The sequence below is a fragment of the Myodes glareolus genome, chromosome X (assembly GCF_982192425.1).
Source record: "Myodes glareolus chromosome X, mMyoGla1.1, whole genome shotgun sequence".
NCBI lineage: Eukaryota > Metazoa > Chordata > Mammalia > Rodentia > Cricetidae > Myodes > Myodes glareolus.
Genome location: NC_142053.1, coordinates 146,724,676 through 146,731,389, shown reverse-complemented (window position 1 = coordinate 146,731,389; position 6,714 = coordinate 146,724,676). Strand labels below are relative to the sequence as shown.

The 6,714-nt window shown below is 41.0% G+C and overlaps 1 long non-coding RNA gene across 1 annotated transcript; it reads left to right on the top strand.

Annotated features, from left to right (window-relative positions):
* Positions 1-438: 438 nt before the first annotated feature.
* LOC148117528 (uncharacterized) lies at positions 439-6,293 on the top strand. The gene is made up of 6 exons (XR_015736977.1): positions 439-795; positions 2,021-2,125; positions 3,445-3,581; positions 4,107-4,300; positions 5,145-5,329; positions 5,897-6,293. It is a non-coding gene; the product is annotated as an uncharacterized LOC148117528 (long non-coding RNA).
* The last annotated feature ends 421 nt before the right edge of the window (positions 6,294-6,714 follow it).

The following is a 6,714-nucleotide window of genomic DNA, read 5'->3' as shown; positions in this document are numbered from 1 at the left end:
GGGGGGCAGAAATGGAAACTTTTATAATTTAATAAAATTTACTTAAAAAAAATAAAAGCAATGGGCAGGGATATTCAGTTAATGAATTAATTATAAAAATACTGATGGAAGAACCCATGGTGACCAAGAGATATAACTCAACGACAGATCCCTGGTCTCACATGCATGTGACCTTGGGGACCACCTGAAGTCCTTCTAAAGAAGAACAACACGGTGTGTCTGACTGAAGCAGAGACAGGCACAGCTACCTTAAATTGATCATTCTGTCAAGCACCTAACAGATTATCTTGAGGTGCAGGAGAAATTAGGAAAGGAGGGAGATGGAGGAGGCCGAGAAGAGCAGAAATCTCAGGAAAGTCCACTAAGGGAAACCTTGTAGGAGGCACAGGAAATGCAGATGTAAGGCAGCCTGGCCAGTTCTGGCTGTGGACTTTTTCCTGAAGCAGCACAGGGGTTAAGATGAGGAGTGGTTGGCCAGGGAGAGGAAGGTGGGTCCAACTTGGAAGGCATAAACCCATTTATCACTGTCACCCTGAGAACTGACAATGTAATTAATGGCAATTGATTATTATTTGGCTGTTAATTTTATATTTTATTTTCTAAATGTTTATTTTTATTAAATTTTTGCAACCACATAAAAAAAAGAGGAAACCTAGCTGTTGATAGCCATCAAGGCACACTGAAAAATGGTCTTGCTGCTGCCTGAACTCTCCAAGACTCAACACAAGATGAGCAAGCTCTAAAGAAGAGTTGGAAGCTGAAGTGCAGTAATGGGACCTTCCTTCACTGAATAAGGTAGTGAGGACATTCACCTTCAACAGGATGGTGCATAACATTTCTCCCCTCTGTGCAAGCATTTTCCAACTCATACCCTTGCCCTAAACAGGTCACAAAATTTTCCCTTTCTCACTGCTTCCACTCTCAATGCTTCCACTCTCTTCAGACTAGCATACACCTTTTACTTCACTGATGAAAATGTCAGACCTCCCTCCTAGGACAAAGCCTACTGAAGATCTTTCCCATTTGCCTAAGGTGGTTTCAAGTAATCATTTTGTGGCAAAGACCCACATACTTTACCTTTGAATAAATAGGTCCCAGCTTAAATATTCCTTACACCACTTACACTGTAAAAGTGAGAATCAGATTTGCTTTTACAGTGAAAGGGGGAGCTATGGTTACAAACTTCAACCACAAAAACTATAAAGATCCCATTTTTGCCAAAAGGTGCCTGGAATATTCCACAGTGATAAACAAGGTGTCAAAATTGGTTTCCATGACCAAAGGTGTTGCAAATCATTCACTCTGTATTTAATTGAGCTTCAGGTCTAGCCACTGACCCTGGGAAGCCCTAGAGCATCCCCTTCCTTTCATGGACACATTTCACTTGACCCTTGGACTCATATTACCTTAGTACCAATCCCAGGGTCTAAGATTGCTATGAAAACACTTTTATAACCATGGGATCTCACGAGATTCTAGGTAGAGGAAAAAAGATAAAAACTAAAACTAATAATCATGCCATCTGCCTAGAATGTAGCTGTCAAAAATGTAAAATGTTCCCATATTTCATGTAAATGAAGACTGTGCTTAAAACCCAAATAATTACACAGAAAATATATTAATTACAACACCGCTTGGCCTATTAGCCCAGGCTTCTTTTTAACTAACTCTTACATCTTAAATTAACCAATTTCTATTCATCTATGTATCACTATACGGCTGTGGCCTACTGGAAAAACTCTGCTGTACTTCTCCTTCAGTAGCTACATGGCCTGTCCTGGACTCCACCTAATCTCTTTCTATATCTCTTTCAGCCTGGCTATATTCCGCCCTGCCATAGGTCAAAGCAGATTTATTTATTAACCAAAAAAAGAAAAAACATATACAGAAGGACATCCCACATCACTTACATTGATGATTAAGCACAGATCAATACAACCCTGAGGAAGCATTGAAGTTTGCACAACCACTTATCATGTTGAAAGAGTGTTGTAATTGCTTCTTGTACTCTTCCCAACAGTTGATGCAATACATGGATCATGGAAGTTGGAAACACAGTAGGAAGCAAATGATGCTGAACCATACCACTCAAGTTAAACTAGCATTTTCTCTTCTGCACAATGGGGTGAGTGGATCTCGCTATTTGGTCAAACATAGTCAGGCACTTTTTCTATAAGAAACACAGTTCAGATTTACCTCAGAAGTTTCCTATCTGAATATGGGTTTCCCAAACTGTTCCTATTTTCAAGGCATCTCACACTGTACCTTTTTGATGACTAATTGTCAGAAGACCGCTTTGATTGAAGTAGCTGTCAGGCCCTTCCGCTATAACAAATAATACCCAAGGCAGTCCCTCTCAGTTTAAGGAAATTCATAAGAATACCTGGTTTTTATAAAAGTCATCTCAGAATTTCCATTTTTCTCAAGGTGACCAGGATCAATGGATCCTCAGATCACCCCCTATATACATGTGGGCTTCTGAATTATTCCCACAATGAAGATCTTTCCCCTCTAACTACATCCACTTCAAAAATACATGTGTGACTGAAGGGACTTCATCTTGCTCTGCTTTGAGGTATGAGAGCCTGAGACTTAGGTCATCTTTGTTTCATTAAAGTCACCAGAATGAGGAGGTCTCCTCCTTCATGCACACACCAATGTGGGTGATAAGAACTGGACCCTGTCAGTCATGACTGATAAATGATGCTAAATTTGCCGCCAGGACTGCCACAGTGTTTCTGAATATGTGAATTTTCTAAACTGTGATGAAGTCCTTCCTCCACTGCACAAGGTAGACTAGGATACTCCCTTTTGCCTAAGTGGTTTGTGACTTTGCTTCCCTCTTTAAGTCTGCCAAAGTCTTCCATTCCTAACCACCATCTGTTTCTGTCAATTAGACCTCAAATGCACACTCTGTAATCAAGAGGGCCTGATATCTATCATGCATGACTGAGGGGGCCAGGGAAGATCTATACCTGTCCAAGGCCCCAAAACTTTCAAATTCCAATCAAAAAGGCCTTCAAAACTTACCCTCACTTAGCAAGGATCCAATCATTCCCTTTTGATGAAGGAGGGCTCAGACCTTCTCCTCTTCTACTTAAATATGTTTCACCTCCAATACATCATCTGAAAGGGTCATCATTATCCTCTTTTTTCCAGGACCCTCAAATTCCTGCCATCTGATCAAGAGGTCCAAAAATGTCTTTCTTTCATAGAGGAGATTCAGAGTATCTAACTCTGCATATTATAGCATCAGACACTATTTGGAAATACTTGGTTTTTCCCCTCAATCTACGGGGAAATAAAACTTTCTCCCAAAGCCAAAGATGGCTTGAAATATATCCTCTTTTGCCCAAGGATGGTGCAGGCCTACCATCTCTACTATGGGGCCTATAGATCTTGTTCTCTTGACTATGTATGTCTGTTATATTCCCAACTGTCTAGGATTGCTTCAAACTTTCTTCGTGCTATGTATATGGGATTATCTTATCTGACCAGTGGCTTCTTAGACTGAAAATAACCATCCAACCACGTTGAAAACATGCAATGATTACTTCTCAGCATTTCACAAGCCCACAAAGGTATGGATATAATCAATACTGAAAAAGATTTGGAAGCTGCTTAGGCCAGATGGGACTTTCCTTTGCTCCAGAATGCTTATGCTTAATGGAAAATTGTCTTTCCTATTTCATTGAACATTGCCATAGATTACACCTCTGACAAATAGGTGTAGACTATCACCTGTGCACAAAATGTCTCAGAAACTCCAGTTATGACCAGAGTGCATTAATATTTCTCATCATTCCCATGAATTATGCCACATTATATTTTTGATGAAGGGTGTAATAGCCCTTTTTATTTCTGTCCAAAATACCAAGGCCCTACCCCATCTTATATAGTGAGATTTAGACCTTCACATCAATGAAGAGTGTCTCTGGCCTGCCTTGTGTGATCAAGGACATTTCACCATTGAATCACTTATAACTTCTAATTTGCATGGCTTGGAAAGTACTGTTCTGACTAAAGAGATCTCAGAGCTCTCTGGACCAAGGTCCTTGAACACAACAGCAAGATGAGGGTAACACAGACTAATGTCTTCACTCTAGTCCCTTAGACAGAAAATTCCTGTCCCACATGAAGAGGAATTTGTGGATTGACCTATACCAGACGAAGAAACTGAGTCACAGACTTCTGTCGTGCAGCCTCTTAGAAGACTTCTAAGACTGCTGACATGCCTGACATGGACATTCATAAAATGTGTATTCTAGATTGTGATTTCAAGTGTGGTGCCGAGGAAGAAGTGAGTGCCTGGGTTTTCTCTATTTCTCAGGGTATCATTCATGTTTAAGCTTCTCCCCAATAGGGTCACAGACATATGACCAAGGGAGGCTGAGATTATTCCACCCTGTCCTAGGGAGCTTCTGACTCCTCCTTCTAAGTAAGAGAGTCTTAGATCTTTCACTTGCTCCCAAATTGATAGCAGGAATTCTTCTTCTGCACACTTAGACTTTTTCTGCCTACCTAAGTTCTGCCTTGCTGTAGGTCCAAAACAGTTTATTTATTAATGGTAATCACAGCACACAGAGGGAACTCCCACATCATGGATATGCTCCACCTATGCAGAGAAGCCTGAGAGTATCCTTTTTACTGTTGTGGCTTTTAGACTATCCCCTCCCCCAAGTATACCTCCAAGTTTTGTCTTCTGACCAAAGGGTTTCAGACCTGCCTGCTCTAATAGAGAGGTACAGTCTACCAAACTGCATAGGGTCTTAGATCTTCTGAATATGCCCTTGTGGGATTAAACTTACTAGGTCCATATTATTGGGCCACATACCATTCTGATGTGACCAAAGGAGTTTAAGTCTACTGCCTATGATTTGCCAGACAGCCTCAGATCTTCTCATTATGCAAGTTGTCTTCAAATAGGCCCCTCTATTCAAGGAGAGCTCACAGTCTTCTCCTCTGATTCAGTGGCCTCAGACATTCTCCCACCCAAACATGAGACCATAGACTATTTTTCTTCACACAATGACTTCTCCAGACATCCCAGGCTTAAAGTCTCCAAGTCTATCTGTTGCAAGTAGAGTCTAGAACTGCCTCAAAGTCAAAATTAATAGAATGTGGTCCCCATCGTTCAAACCTAGATCTGAGCAGCTGAACATATGCTTGAGAAGGAGAGCCAGCTTGGGACTCTCATTCAGGCATTTGGAAAATACTCAGATTGCTGCCTCACCTACCACACACTGACTACAGTGGACAGATGTTCAAGTCTCCGATGAAGAGCTGGAAGATGATAAGGAAGTTCCTGGAATGCGTTCCACTGTATGAGGTGAGCTGAGACCTTGATCTCATGTCAAGCAGTGCGTATGCTGATTTCCAGCTTTACCCAATCCAACATGTTAGTCTATATCTACAATATCCCCAGATATCCACACACCTCACAAGATGCTCTCAAACATTTTTCAACTGACCCTGGGGTCCTTGTATTTTCTCCATGGCACTTGTTTCCCCCCTTCTTCACCATGCACCTTGGCAAGCCTCCGACCTCTCACCTCTGACCCTTTGATCCCTATTTGTACATTTCTGGCTTATGTGGGAGACATTTAATGTCTGAATATGAGGCCTTCAATAGTGTTCCCATTGACCAAGGGTGTCTCATACATACTCTTTTCCTTTAATGAAGTATTCAAACTCCACATCTGGCCAAGGGAATTTCAGATCTTCCTTTTCTGTTATGTATGGTGTCTATACTAACATCCTTATCCAAAGGGCCTCTGGTTTTATCTTCTGACCAAGCAACTGTCTGATATTCCCTCTCTGCTTGAAGACACAGGCACATGAGGTGGACAGAAGTCTTGGGCACACATCTAATCAATATAACGTTCTTCCCTTCAAGTTTGAGGCCTCAGAGTTAAGGAATAGCAAGGAGAGTCTGGAAAACAGCCATCAGTCTTGAGGGCATTCATCAGAACATCAGAAGTGGACTGCTCCTAACCTTAATGCCCTGAACAGGATGACTGAACACCAAACTGTGAGGTGGAAAAAGTGACAGACACCAGCCTCGCTCTTGCAATAATGTTCAGATTACTGCATATCCTTCTGAAGATGTCCGAGATGATATTGTTACTTTGTTGTTGTTTTGATTGTTGTTCTCTTTTTGGTGTTATTGTTTGCTTTTAAGTTTTAAGAGGACACCTTGATATTTTTTGGTATGTTAATTATCTACTGGCATTAAACTCTGGCAACCAAATGAATAAATGCTTCACATGTTCTACTCTATTTGGAAATCACAACATATGCATATCTTCCACCTTCTTGTATCAAAGACATACAGTAATTCTATTTTACAAATGTAGTCATTTTACCAACATATGTTCTGTGTGTATGTGTGTGTGTGTTCAAAACTGTTTCCTGTGATATGTTAAATTTTTACACCTAATGATTAATTTTCATAAAAATTCAATTCATTTATGTATTTACTTTACATCCCAGACACAACCTCCACCCTCCCCATCCCCCTCTGATCCCACCCCCAATCCACTCCCCTTCTATTTCTGCTCAGGAAAGATTGGGTCTCCTATGGAAATCAACAAAACATAGCAAGCAATGTTGCAGTAAGATTAAGCACCTCTCATGCAGCAAGGCATGGCAAGGTGGCCCAGAATGAGGAGTAGGTTTCCAAAAGCCTGTAAAAATGTTGGAGACAGTACCTGC